The 15,018-nt window shown below is 44.5% G+C and overlaps 1 long non-coding RNA gene across 8 annotated transcripts in view; it reads left to right on the forward strand.

Moving 5' to 3' along the window:
* Positions 1–15,018, forward strand: part of LOC307175076 — a 100,779-nt gene that overhangs the window by 33,009 nt on the left and 52,752 nt on the right. For 2 of the 8 annotated variants that reach the window (XR_013824252.1, XR_013824253.1), the window contains exon 1: positions 12,196–13,572. The exons of the other annotated variants lie outside the window; for them this stretch is intronic. This is a non-coding gene — a long non-coding RNA (uncharacterized lncRNA). Of the gene's footprint in view, positions 1–12,195; positions 13,573–15,018 lie in introns of those variants that run through there. 8 annotated transcript variants of the gene reach the window in all.

Raw genomic sequence — 15,018 nt, forward strand, 5'->3', positions numbered from 1 at the left:
TGTTCATGTTGGGTTAAGTGTATAGCCTGAAAATAGTGGAAATCAGTGGACGAAACCTCCTATGATGGCAAAGACAGCTCCTATTGAAAGCACGTAGTGAAAATGGGCAACTACATAATAGGTGTCGTGGAGAATGATATCTAGGGATGAGTTGGCCAGGATAATACCGGTTAAACCTCCTACTGTGAATAAGAAAATAAAGCCTAGAGCTCATATTAGGGCGGGAGATCATTTAATACTTCCTCCGTGAAGTGTTGCCAGTCAGCTGAAGACTTTTACTCCTGTAGGAATTGCGATAATTATAGTAGCTGATGTAAAATATGCTCGTGTATCTACGTCTATTCCAACTGTAAATATATGATGAGCTCATACAATAAAACCCAGGAAACCAATAGAAACTATAGCTCATACTATTCCCATATACCCAAAAGGTTCTTTTTTCCCCGAATAATAAGTGACGATATGTGAAATTATTCCGAAGCCGGGTAGAATTAGAATATATACTTCGGGATGGCCAAAAAATCAGAATAAGTGTTGATATAGGATTGGGTCCCCTCCTCCTGCCGGTCGAAAAAGGTTGTGTTTAGGTTTCGATCAGTTAATAATATGGTAATTCCGGCTGCTAAGACGGGTAGTGATAGTAAGAGTAAGACTGCTGTGACCAAGACTGATCAGACGAAGAGAGGTGTTTGGTATTGGGTTATAGCGGGTGGTTTTATATTAATAATAGTTGTAATGAAGTTAATAACCCCAAGGATTGAAGATACACCGGCTAAATGCAGAGAGAAAATAGTAAGGTCTACTGAGGCTCCTGCGTGTGCTAGATTTCCGGCTAGAGGAGGATATACAGTTCAGCCTGTACCTGCACCGGCTTCAATTATTGAAGATGCTATCAGTAGTAGAAAGGAAGGGGGAAGTAGTCAGAAGCTTATGTTGTTTAGACGACGGAATGCTATGTCAGGGGCTCCAATTATCAAGGGAACTAGTCAGTTTCCAAATCCCCCAATTATGATAGGTATAACCATAAAGAAAATTATTACGAAGGCATGAGCTGTTACTAGAACATTATAAAGTTGGTCGTCTCCGATAAGTGTGCCAGGCTGACCTAATTCAGCACGAATCAACAAGCTTAGACCAGTACCCACTATTCCTGCCCAGGAGCCAAATAGTAAATACAGGGTACCAATGTCTTTGTGATTGGTAGAGAATAGTCATCGGTTTATGAACATAGGTAAAATGGCTGAGTAGGCATTAGACTGTAAATCTAAAGACAGGGGTAAAGTCCTCTTTTTGCCAAGTCCTGTGGTGAGTAATCATTTTGAATTGCAAATTCAAAGAAGCAGCTTCAATCCTGCCGGGACCTTTTTTTTCTCGCGGGAGAAGTAGATTGAAGCCAGTTTACTAGGGTATTTAGCTGTTAACTAAAAGTTCATGGGAGATGTATCCCTCCAATCTAGTGAGGATTTAGCTTAATTAAAGTGTTTGATTTGCATTCAATTGATGTGAGATATGGTCTTGCAATCCTTATTGGGCAGGGGTTAAGTAAAATTATACTTAACTTAAAATTATACTTGCTTAGGGCTTTGAAGGCTCTTGGTCTTATTTAACCTAACCTGGCCAGAACACAAGTATCCATGTCATGCCCAATGGTCAGTGCCAGGAGTGAGCCATCCAGGAATGGGGGTGGGATCTGAACATGGCGGCGGTGGTAGCTGCTGTGGCACTGAAGGGCCAGGGGGGCAAGAAATGCCCATGTCCTCCAGGTTTGAAAACCTTTTCTCAGATTTCCTTCACGTGTCTCACGTGAGCCCTCCTGCAGTCCTTCACGTCCTGTGTCCGAGGAGATAACAGTGAAGGTCACTCTCCTGGCACCAGGGTGATGAGCCCTCAGTGATGTGGAAGTGGCTTTCGAAGGGATTCTGTCTGGAGCCACAGCTAACAAGGCTTCCCAGAACAGGACCCGGGCACTGCGAAGCCACAGCTCCACAGAGTGCAAGGAGGAGCCCAAGCCCCATCCCCTGAGCTGGAATACATTCCCAGAAAGAGCGGCAAGAACCCCATGAAAGCTGTGGGACTCGCCTGGGCCATCAGCTTCCCCCGTGGTATCCTCCTCTTTATCCTCCCCAAGTGGGAAGTGGACAAGGACTGTTTGAAGCAGATGAAGTCTCGGCAGAACATGTGGTCATCCCGCAGTCGTGAGGAACACTGCAACCCTCCCCTAGGCTGTATTGACTGTGGCCTCCAGACTGGCAAGTCCTTTCGGGTTGGTCACAATTCTGCTCCTTGCCTCTGAAGCCCACCAGAGGGCGCATGAAGCCCAGGTTGCTGCCAGCCCCGTCCTTCACATCCCCAAGAAACCAACCGTAGGCAAATAAAGTTATTGAGTGTTTGAGTGGAAAGCCGGGGCGGGGGGGGGGGGGGGGGGGAGTAAGCCATCCAAATGTTTCATCAGGCAATGAAAAGGTGAATTCCAAAAGATTGGATAACCAGTCTCTCAAGATTGAGAAATAGAATGAGATGGTGGATTGAGTATCATCTCCTACATGGAATCTGACTGAGCCCGTGGGATTTACGCACTCCTAATACGTATTTGGGTGGGTGGACTGGATCTTTTTAAAGTGCCTGGGTAGGTCAAGCTTGTGAGTCCATCTGCCCTGGAACAGTTTGCTTTCAGTGGCTTCATGTTCAGAATCCTCCTAGGTTTTGACAGACATGACCTCCAGAAAGAGAATACCCAGATGGCAAGAGAGAGATCTGCTAAAACCTATGGGAAAGCAACATGGATGTAAACAAGAGGAATGCAATTTGTGCAGCATTTGTTCCTCATCTTACGGAAGCGTACTTGTGAAACTCAGCCCTGCTTATCAGCTTCCTGGACTGGCTCAGTCATGTGAGGAAGGCAAGGAAAATGGGTTTAACTTTTTTGTCTCGGTTTGAGCCCAAGAGAATAGACAGGACCATTGTATTACTGGGACTAGGGATAGTGGTACCCAAAGGACTAGAGGGGAATGGGATAAGGCATCTCCCGAGATAGAGGCAGGTCCTCTACTGTAACCTCAGAGGGGTCTACCTATGTCCTGCCTAAACTCAGGGCATTGTTCATTTGCCCCTGAATACTTACAGGAGTTAATTATAGATTTCGGTCATCTCTTTAAAGTCTAAGGTTCTTTAAAGACACACCCACCCAGCCCTCCCATATATACACTGGCACGTTTAGAAGGTAGCAGACATGTGCACTGTGGGCACACACACACCTAACTCCAGCTGTCCTGGGCAAATGGAGGTAGAGGAGTCAGCAGTGTCACAGAGGAGATAGTGTCCTACAATCTTAGGCAACTGTTACAGGCTTTCAAAGGAAAGCTCTATTGATTTGGGTCTGTTTTATAGTCTAGGGATCCCATGCTTTTGAACAATTCTTTATTCAACCTTCATGTTCAAAATCCTCCTAGGTTTGGACAGAGAGACTCCAAGGGCTTACTCTGCCCTTGGAGTTGGGCTGCAAAGAATCAGTCCAGGTAAAAACTGGAAGTTTGACCCCACAGGGTTCCCAGCTCCACACCCTGACTCATGGAGGGGAGGAGAGGTCATCTGGCCTGCCTGAAACAGGAGGATTGCCCTCCTGGCTTTGTTCCCTCCACCACCTTCCCAGCCCCAGCTTCTCAGCCCTCCAGGGTCCAATGATGGACCTGTAGGAGGTCTGGAGTGAGTCTGGAGCAAGGCACGAGAAGAGGGGGAGCACGTACAGATAAATGCCGAGGAGGAGGAGCCAGATCATCAGCAGCGCCTGCAACAAAGCCCTTCCTCCTGGAGGGCTTCGGGCCTGGGTCGCAGGAGACGGTTGCTAGGTGTTCTGTTTTGAGCTTTCTATTAAAGAAAACATACCAGCCACTTCATTGTCATTTCCCTCTAAAAGTCAACTTCCTCATTATTAATTCCTTATTACTCAAGCAGTACCGTCTACTGTAAATGATAAGCTGTAATGCAAGCTATTAATAACAATTAACATGTCTTATTTAACTTGGCCTCTAAGTATTTATTATCTGCCCAATTATTTTATTGAACCCATCTGGCAAAATGAAGGGAAAGTGGCAGAGGGATGAGAAATGAGAGGAGGGCTTCCTGGCGTGCAGACGGGCAGAGCAGAGGGAGGGAGGAACGAGGATGCGTTGCAGTCACCCAACCCCTGAGCCCTCCGGAGTCGAAATCTCCTGCTGGCACAGGATGACCTGAGATTCCCGAGCAGGCCCAGGAGCTTCAGCCAGGATGAGCCTCCGTCTCCCTGGAGACAGACCTTCAGGAGCCAGCAGTGGAGTAGAGTTCTGCGCGTTTCCTCACTCTTCTCAGCCCTTCCCCTGTGCCCCAGGAGGCCTTCCTCTTTGGGGTAAGCAGCCAGAGGTCAAACGATTGGAGGAGAATGAAGTTGGGGCGCTTCCTCCCAGCTCTCTGCTTGCCAGGCTGCTGTTCGGCAGGGACCACATTCCTCTACAAAAGGACACACTTCCCATCAGGTGTCCTGCTCTGCAGACACTACTGTCACTCGGTTCTGCTAACTGCCCCTCTCGACCCTTTCTAGGCAGCCTCCTTTAACCTTTTTTGAATTGTCCTTTTATTAAATTCTCCGCAGTCAGCCCTTCTGAGTGGACCATTTGCTTCCTGTCAAGACTGACTAGTACACACTACAAATAGGTGAGGAAAAAGCTTTTGCACCTTCCACAGATGCCCAGGGCTCCTTGATATTCTTAAGAATATCAAGAGTAGAGCATCTTTCCCTTCGGGTCCCAGGCCGATGCATATAAGGTGCTCAAAATACTTCCGTTGAATGATGATGGACCGAAGCCTAAATCTTCAAGAAGAGATAAGGTTTAGGGAAAAGAAGAAATTGGACAGATAAATGTGATACTAGATTTTTGCTTTAAAAAGCACCCCTATGAACTTAAATATTTATGTATCCATATATTCTAATGATAAATACGTTTCCTTACTTGGGTTAATGTGACTATACAGGATATGTTTAGGGGATTGTTGGGGAAATGATTGGGATTGAGAACTTGAAGGGCTTTGAATTTTGAGGTAATTTGGTGGATAAGGGAACGTTCAGGAGAGTCTTGGGCAAGACTGGAACAATCAGGCACATGCTTTAGGGAAGTAAATCTGGGAGTATTTGGTGAAAGGCATCGGTGGTGGTGAAGGGACTCTGAAAGAAGAGATTAAAGCCCACTGCAACCATCCTGGTGACAGGTAATAAGAGGTAACAGTAGGGGCAGCAGTAGGAAGCGGCACTGTGGAAAGAGTCAATTAGCCTTGACTTACGATACATGAGGAGACGGAAAGCACGGGAGAATAAGGAGCCCAGGATAACTCAGATCTCTTGTGCCTAAAGACAAAGCATGGCAGCCCTGTTCACGGAAATACGGAAATCAAGAGGAGCTGCCAGACAACAGGATGAGCTTCCTCCTGGACGTAGTGGAGGTACTTTCAGGTATCCCGGTGGAGATGGCGTTTATACATACGGATCTCAGTTTCAGGAGAGAGGTAGAAGCTGCACATACATGGGTCTGGATGAGATGGCCAAAGAGAAGAATACAGAAAGGGGACCTGGTGACAGAAAATTGTAGAAGACCTCCACTGGCAGCAGAGGAAAGAGGGGCAAACAGTAAGAGGAGATGCCAGAGGAAAAGGTCCTGGAGGAGGCAGTAACTCATGATCAGGAGGAAATGTTACAAGGTCGAGGGCAATATCCCATATGCTAAAGAGAAGACACAAGATGAAGAATGAAAACCAGTGACTGGGCCATGTGATGAGTAGGCATAAATCACCTGCAGAAGAGCAACTTCAGCAGAATGAGACGGGAGACCTAGGAGTTGGGGTGTAACAGACAGGAGGTGAACACAGTGGGCATAACTACTCGTACAAGAAGGCCAACAGTGAAGGGAAGGCAGGAGGTGGAAAGTAGGTAGCAACCTGAGGAAGAGGGGAGTTTTAGGCTGTCAAATAAGCAGTGAAAGCCCTGAGGAGGGAAGGAGATATAAAGCATGCTAAAAGGGCCCCTGTCAATGATTCTTCTTCTTTTTTTGGTCACATGGACCACTTGAAATCTGATACAGGGTCTATATCCCTCACTGGAAAGTGCATACACCCAATTGCGCACACAATTCCGGGAGGTCCAGGGTGTCCCGAGGACAACCTTTGTTCCTCGTGTGAATCCTTGAATCATAAGTACTCTGGGGCAACATCACGTTGTGGTCTTGGAGGAGCTGGGCAGAGGTGAAGCAGAGACTTCAGGGAGAGAGATGGGGTTCCATGTGTTTGGCACACGGCACAGCAGCTAAAAAGAAAGCCAGATACTAGAATTTCACATACAAAATACACAAGTATAGACAGCATAGACCAGACAGACTCCATAAGGTATTTGGAAAGAAAATGGTAGCAGAATTAAATGTTTCTTTCCAGATGCAAGAAAATGTTCACTGTAAAATGGATTTTCACAGAGACAGGTTGTAAGCAACATAAATGTCCCACGGTAAGGTAATGGCTATGTAAATTGCAGTTCACTCATTTAAGTGGACTATGGTAAAGCCATTTTAAGTGATAATTATGATGATTGGTAATAACATGAGGATATGTTTATGACATAGTGTTAAGTGAAGAAAAAAAGAATATAAAGCAGTTACCCTATGATTACAGCTATGTTGAATATTTATATATATTATATATAACTATATTTTATGTATACATTTTTAAAATATTTTGTTTATATATATGCATACAACTTACCAGGCTAGTAGAATACTGAGTCATCATTTTTTTCTTATTATATTCAAATGGCCCTTATTTTTTTTTAATTAAATACAAAGGGAGGTGAGATACCTGAATGATATATTTTTTAACATCTTTATTGGAGTATAATTGCTTTACAATGGTGTGTTAGTTTCTGCTTTATAACAAAGTGAATCAGTTATACATATGTTCCCATATCTCTGCCCTCTTGTGTCTCCCTCCCTATCCCACCCCTCCAGGCGGTCACAAAGCACCGAGCTGATCTCCCTGTGCTATGCGGCTGCTTCCCACTAGCTATCTACCTTACGTTTGGTAGTGTATATATGTCCATGCCTCTCTCTCGCTTTGTCACACCTTACCCTTCCCCCTCCCCATATCCTCAAGTCCATCCTCTAGTAGATCTAGTAGGACACAGTCTTTATTCCTGTCTTACCCCAGGTTCTTCATGACAGTTTTTTTTCTTTAAATTCCATATATATGTTAGCATACGGTATTTGTCTCTCTCCTTCTGACTTACTTCACTCTGTATGACAGACTCTAGGTCCATCCAACTCATTACAAATAACTCAGTTTCGTTCTTTTTATGGCTGAGTAATATTCCATTGTATATATGTGCCACATCTTCTTTATCCATTCATCCGATGATGGATACTTAGGTTGTTTCCATCTGCGGGCTATTGTAAATAGAGCTGCAATGAACATTTTGGTACATGACTCTTTTTGAATTATGGTTTTCTCAGGGTATATGCCCTGTAGTGGGATTGCTGGGTCATATGGTTGTTCTATTTGTAGTTTTTTAAGGAACCTCCATACTGTTCTCCACAGTGGCTGTATCAATTTACATTCCCACCAACAGTGTAAGAGGGTTCCCTTTTCTCCACACCCTCTCCAGCATTTATTGTTTCTAGATTTTTTGATGATGGCCATTCTGACTGGTGTGAGATGATATCTCACTGTAGTTTTGATTTGCATTTCTCTAATGATTAGTGATGTTGAGCATTCTTTCATGTGTTTGTTGGCAGTGTGTATATCTTCTTTGGAGAAATGTCTATTTAGGTCTTCCGCCCATTTTTGGATTGGGTTGTTTGTTTTTTTGTTGTTGAGCTGCATGAGCTGCTTATAAATTTTGGAGATTAATCCTTTGTCAGTTGCTTGATTTGCAAACATTTTCTCCCATTCTGAGGGTTGTCTTTTGGTCTTGTTTATGGTTTCCTTTGCTGTGCAAAAGCTTTGAAGTTTCATTAGGTCCCATTTGTTTTTTTTTTTGTTTTTATTTCCATTTCTCTAGGAGGTGGGTCAAAAAGGATCTTGCTGTGATTTATGTCATAGAGTGTCATGCCTATGTTTTCCTCTAAGAGTTTGATAGTTTCTGGCCTTACATTTAGGTCTTTAATCCATTTTGAGCTTATTTTTGTGTATGGTGTTAGGGAGTGTTCTAATCTCATACTTTTACATGTATCTGTCCAGTTTTCCCAGCACCACTTATTGAAGACGCTGTCCTTTCTCCACTGTACATTCCTGCCTCCTTTATCAAAGGTAAGGTGACCATATGTGTGTGGGTTTATCTCTGGGCTTTCTATCCTGTTCCATTGATCTATCTTTCTGTTTTTGTGCCAGTACCATACTGTCTTGATTACTGTAGCTTTGTAGCATAGTCTGAAGTCAGGAAGCCTGATTCCTCCAGCTCCGTTTTTCGTTCTCAAGATTGCTTTGGCTATTCGGGGTCTTTTGTGTTTCCATACAAATTGTGAAATTTTTTGTTCTAGTTCTGTGAGAAATGCCAGTGGTAGTTTGATAGGGATTACATTGAATCTGTAGATTGCTTTGGGTAGTAGAGTCATTTTCACAATGTTGATTCTTCCAATCCAAGAACATGGTATATCTCTCCATCTATTTGTATCATCTTTAATTTCTTTCATCAGTCAGTCTTATAATTTTCTGCATACAGGTCTTTTGTCTCCTTAGGTAGGTTTATTCCTAGATATTTTATTCTTTTTGTTGCAGTGGTAAATGGGAGTGTTTTCTTGATTTCACTTTCAGATTTTTCATCATTAGTGTATAGGAATGCCAGAGATTTCTATGCATTAACTTTGTATCCTGCTACTTTACCAAATTCATTGATTAGCTCTAGTAGTTTTCTGGTAGCATCTTTAGGATTCTCTATGTATAGTATCATGTCATCTGCAAACAGTGACAGCTTTACTGGCCCTTTGTATTATTTGTATTTAAAATTAAAGATGGTATTGCTTTCTTTTGTCTCTGACTTTACCAGCTATAATTTAATAATATAAGTTGAATGTGGCTTCTCCCAGATTAACCTTCAAGACTACGAAAAGACCACCTGTTAAAGTTCTCTCACGTAATCTTTTCTGACCCTAACACATTTAGGACATCCTGTGCCCATGCTGTGTCTCAGTTTAAGTTTTAAATCCTGATTTTATATCCCAGATTAAACACTAATGGACTCTGGTGTAGACCTCTGAGAAATAAGGATGAGTCCTGGGTTGAAGAGGAGAATGCTTTGCCTTTCCCAGGAAATGAACCAGGCGGCCTCCAGGGTCTTTACCACCTTGCCTAGGGTCCTATTTCTTTGCCTACTGTGGAGTTTTGAGGAAACAGGAAAGCCCTAGAATTAGACCTATTATTTAAGAAGTGGTCCAGACTAAACAGCATCTCAACGTACAAGGCATGTTGTATAGGTCCAAATTGTATACAAGTGTTTAAAATAAAAGCTGTCCTGTAGCAGGTGATATCACAAAGGTTGATGGCAGAGAGATCAGGCAGCTAACCAGAGATGGGTTCACAGCAGCTTTCATCAGAAAACTTCCAGGAGGTTCTCAAATGGCCTGTTTGTCACAGGCAGGGAAGGGATGTGAGGCGTGGGCTCATTTCACATAAGAAGCTAAAAATATCCAAGGAAAGATACTCATCGTTAGCATCCAGCCTTTTCTGGAAGCAGCTCCACATACTGGGGATCTGGTGACATGGAGGGAGCAAGCATTTTGCTTTCTTACTTTACAAAGTTTTGCAAAACTGTTTCAAGGCTCTGCTTAATGAAGAGCAAGGCCTCCTGGGCAGAAGGGGAGGCAAAGGAGGCCTGTTCCGGGGCTGCCTGCTGGGCAGATTGGAGCACACACCAGACCACAGGCTTTCCTAAATGCTTCGTAGCAGAAGATAAAAACGGTGGCTCTGCAAGCCTACCCCATTCAGGAAGCCGGGAGTCGGAAGCCTCCTCCACAAACTGGCATTTTTCAGTCATTGTTTGCTTTTATTTTCAATTTAATCTCATCTTTCATGGCCTCCCTGTTGCTTTTTAAAATAAACCTAGGGCTTCCCTGGTGGCGCAGTGGTTGAGAGTCCACCTGCCGATGCAGGGGACATGGGTTCGTGCCGCGGTCCGGGAGGATCCCACGTGCCGCGGAGCGGCTGGGCCCGTGAGCCATGGCCGCTGAGCCTGCGCATCCGGAGCCTGTGCTCCGCAACAGGAGAGGCCGCAACAGTGAGAGGCCCGCGTACCGCAAAAAATAATAATAAAATAAACCTAACCTTTTGCTCTGTTCCCTTTGCACTAATGCTAACTTAAAGAACACAGAGAATTGTTGGTAGAAGGCCACCTCCTGAAGACAGATTTTATCTCCAGCCTCATCTGGGAGACTTCAGAAACCATCACTTGCCAGGAAAAAAAAAAAAATCTTTTAGCTGCCATGTACTTGAGGCTGTCCATTTGCTGTCTAGTCAAATGAAAAAATATTTTTATAAGCAATGGGAACTAGAGAAAACAGTGAGTGATAAGGATCATTGGTTTATTTCCTTTTTCATCAGATAATTTTTAAGTTCATACCCTTCACCAAAGTCATATCAGCGTCTCCTGAGTCGGAATAGGCTCTGTGGTCACAGCCCACAGGGGCCATCCCCACAGGAAGAGTAGAAACCCCAGAGGCCTGCCTGCAGAATAAAAGCAGTCTCCATCAGGCATGTTTGTATGTCCCTACACCACCACCAGGAACAGGCAGCTCAAGTTGTCACACTGCAATTTCCTCCATCCCCAAGGAGATCTGGCCGCTCCCGCACCCTACCTGGCATCCAACTTCACAGACAGTCACCAAATCCTATTTATTTTCTGTCTTTAATATCTTCAATCACAATCTTCTTCTCACCATCATCTCTGCCCAACCCTAGTTTGTTAAGCATAAGGGAATTATCCCAAGCCTGAGGATGAAGAGTTGATAGAAATGAAATGATATACCAGGACAAGAGTGAAGAAAGGCACCTAGGATGCAAAATTTAAGGAAGGAGGCATCACTCTCAGGATTGAGCAAGTGTAGGGTCAGCTCAGATGAGAGTGCCTTTCTGAGTTTATGCCCTAGTCACCTCTCTTGTCTTACCCTAATCCCAGCCCTATGTTTTTTCTTCTTTAATTTTAGTATAAATTATTGCCAGAATCTACTAACACTCATCCAGATGTTACATCCACTTCTCCCCATACCACAGGTACTCATGCAGGTGATACACCTGGGCTCAGATGCTGCCACTTGGTGCCTCCATGCTTGGAGATCTTGCCCCTACCTGGGGAGGATAAAATGTTCAGTTATGTTTCTTGAGCTGCCATTTTTCTTTATGGAAGTTTTTCCCTCTGCTCTTTATATTATCTGATTTCCTTCTCTGGTTTTAAATCAAGAAAACAGCATATTTTTGTCATCACAGGATACCCTTGACAATCAGGGAATCAACACATAGGACAGGGTGTCAGCTGCGGTATTAAGAAGCACAGGTAGAGGGGGATGCTCCACGATGAGAGCCATCATAAACAGAAGTGAGGGGAGCCACAGGTACTCGTTATTAATAAGTATCAATACATGCCAATGATTTGCAGTGCTTGCAATGATAATAAATCAGAGCAGAATCAAGGTTATTTCCTTAATAACATCCTTGCATTCTCTAGAATTCTCTAGAGTTCTAAAATGCTTTCCTCAGTAGGAAAGAGGTGGCTTTACTTCTAGCCTTCCCAGCACTATTCTTACCTTTTAAACACTATGCACACACGTGTGAGGTGCCGTGATCTCTTAAGTATCTCTCCGTAGGACAAAAAGGCAGAGAATAGTGGGTGTGTATTAGAGCTTGGTAAATCCGGGAGGCCCTGAGATGTTTGATTTCTCCAAACCACTGTCTCTCAGCTACCTCTCGAGTGTTCTCCTTGGAGGAGTTTTCCAGGATTGTCTGCATGTATCCCGACCTCTGTCTGGTTGGGCCCTCATGGGTGGATCCTGGAGTGCTTTACACCTCCTTTTTGTTCACAAAATGCATGTAGGTTCCCCACCCTAGCCCCGCCCCACCCCCACCCCCCACCCCACCCCCCACCCCCACCCCCACCCCCACCCCACCCCCCGCTAGCTTTTCACACAGTTCTTGACTAGGGTTTTGCTAGGTTAACTTTCATTTAAATGGTGATGATCTTGAAAAATCAGAAGAAATCCTCCTTCCCGATTGAGCCCGCCTCAGGCTTAAGCATTTGTAGTAGTTGTTGTTAAGTGTTGGATGAGTCAACCATTATTTAGATCATGATGATGTTGGAGGTCAGAAAAAATTTAAGAAGTTCAAGGATAATGACGACTTGGTGGCAAAACAGAGGTTTCTCTCCATTTGCCACTGACAGTGCCCTAGATTCATGCATCTTCTCTGGCGTGGGCAGGAATTTTCACATGAGTGGAGCCTTACACAGAAGCAGAGACTTTCTACTTCTGGCAGAAATTTTATTACAACCACTTAAGCACATCTCTGCAGCCGGCCACTCACGAAAGTAACACTGGCTTTGTTATACAGACTGCATCTCTAACACAGAGTTTAGTTTTAAGGGGGCCTACCTAGGCTTCGGCGATGGAATCGTCCTGCTGGGAGAGCACAGAAGACTCTTCTTAGTGAACTATGATATTCCACCGTTGCCCTTGGTGCCTGGTGATGCAGATCAGCGGTGGTTGGGCTTTCTGACCTGTATGTCAATCTCAAGTTCCATTTTGGACACAGAGAAGAGAGGGCATCGGGGGAGAGGGAGAGTGGAGACTACAGAAATGGCCTCAACCAAATTAATAACTAGTTTTTAAGGCTAATGAAGTTCTTCTCTAACTCTGCTTATCGGCAGGGTGTGTAATATGCTGCTTTTCCCCCCTCAGGCCGTGTCTCTCTCACAGCACGTGGCAATTCTTACGAGATGCATTCGCTTTAAATTCACTTATTTGCCTCTCTTCTCTTCTAGGTAGCTATAGATTCCGCTGCCTCCAACAGGGACCCCAGTAACAGCTGTTCCCTGCGCTATACCCACCCCTGCCAGCCAGCGAGTACCTGAAGGCCTTGGTGGCCATGGGGCAGATTTGCCAGGACTATGACAGGTATGAGACTCCCCATCTCTGTGTGTTCCCGTGGCCCCTGGCTGGCTCTGGGCAGAAGAATGGAAATTAAGTCATGCTGAGGCTCATGAGGGGACAGAATAAAGCCTGGCCCCAAATGTGTTATTTTCTCCGTACCTAGAGAAACTGAGTTCATGCCAAGCTCACACTGGGCACCAAAAAATCCTTTCTCAGCTTTCTTCTCTTACTTGGCTGGCAGGACCACAGGATAGCGATTTTGCTTTCAGTAGGTACCTTGCTACGCAAAGTTTGGTCCGTGGACTGGCAACATAACATCACCTAGGAACTTAGAACATCCAGCCCCACTTGAGAACCTGAATCAGCATCTGCATTGTAACAAGATTCCCAGATGATTTGTGTGAACTTTGGAGTTTGAGAAGCACCAGTTTATTAGGTACCTTCCACCTGATCCTCACACTAACCCTTCTGTAGTGGGTGTTGTTTAAGAGAAGAGAAAAACTGTGCAGAGAGCTGAAGTGGTCTGTGCCCTATCCCACAGCCAGGGGCAGGATTTAAACCCAGAGCCAGCTCACTGCACAGCGTAAGCTCGTAATCATGGGGTTTCACTGACCTCACAAGCTACTGGTAACTTCCGCAGAGGGTCTGTGTCTGCCCATGTGCACGTGAGTGTGTGCCCACGCCAGTGTGTGTGTGTGTGTGTGTGTGTGTGTGTATGTGTGTGTGTGTGTAGAAGACACGATTTTGAGATCAGATCAGTATTTATTTTTACTGGGTGGTAAATATTGGCCTTTCCCACCACGAAAATTTCCTGTAATAAATGATTTACATAAATCACCTTAAACTGAATTTATTCTGCCTTTCCAGTATTTCCAGATTGAGGTGAAGTTGTTGACATGTTTGATCAAGAAGGCTCTTTGAGGTAGAACTAGTGTAAGTATATATATGGGTAAATCTCAGTCGACTGCCCAGTGTGATAGTAAAACAGGGCTAGTTAGTCATGAGCAGCAACTAACTGGCCTGTTAAACCAGGAAAATAAGAAAGTGACCCAGTCCTCCAGTTTCAGATTTCGTGGAATGGCCTGATTTCTGTTCTTCCTAGTCTCACAACTGGTAATAACTGTATTAAAAACCTGATGCCCAGGCACCATAGCAAGTGACACAACCTAGTGAGCAGAAGGTACAGAGAAACCAACAGGACAGGTAACAGAGTTTCTGTCAGTGTCCTTCCCGCTGACGAGTCTCTGAATTCAGCTTGGTCATCGCCAGTAACTCAAATGCGTGTGAGGCCAGCTGGGGATGAATGAGCATGTCCAGTCAAACCTGACAGCTTTAAACACTAGGCCTCTGCCAACACTTCCCCTCTTACACATCTGGAATGGAGGGCAATAATGGCACTTTAAATTACCTTGTTGAAGTCATACTTATACTTTACCTTGAGATATTGTCTGTGAAGACAACTTGAATCTCAGCTCTGATTTCTTCAGGCCTCGATTCAGGGAGGATTCTTAGAGAGGCTCATGTCATACGGATATTTCTTACCAAGGAGGGAAAAGACAAACGGATTGCATCCCCACTGTCAGAAAGTCCTCCAAGTGTCCCCAAGAAGCCAACACAGTAATTCTCTCCCTTCTCTCTATCACGCACAATTTATTGAGGGGACTCTCCTTTTCCTGGTGTATGTCCTTGGCGGCTTTGTCATAAACTGACCACATATATATGGATTTCTTTCCCAGGCTCTATTCTGTTCCTGTGGCCCATGCCTCTTTTTGTGCTATTTCTACACTGTTTGGTTACTGTAGCTTTGTGATACGGTTTCAAGTTAGTGAGTGAGTTTCCTCCAGCTGCTGTTCTCCTTTCTCAGGGTCCCCTTGGCTGTTCA

Source organism: Stenella coeruleoalba (genome assembly GCF_951394435.1).
Source record: "Stenella coeruleoalba genome assembly, chromosome: 16".
In the NCBI taxonomy this organism is placed as follows: domain Eukaryota; kingdom Metazoa; phylum Chordata; class Mammalia; order Artiodactyla; family Delphinidae; genus Stenella; species Stenella coeruleoalba.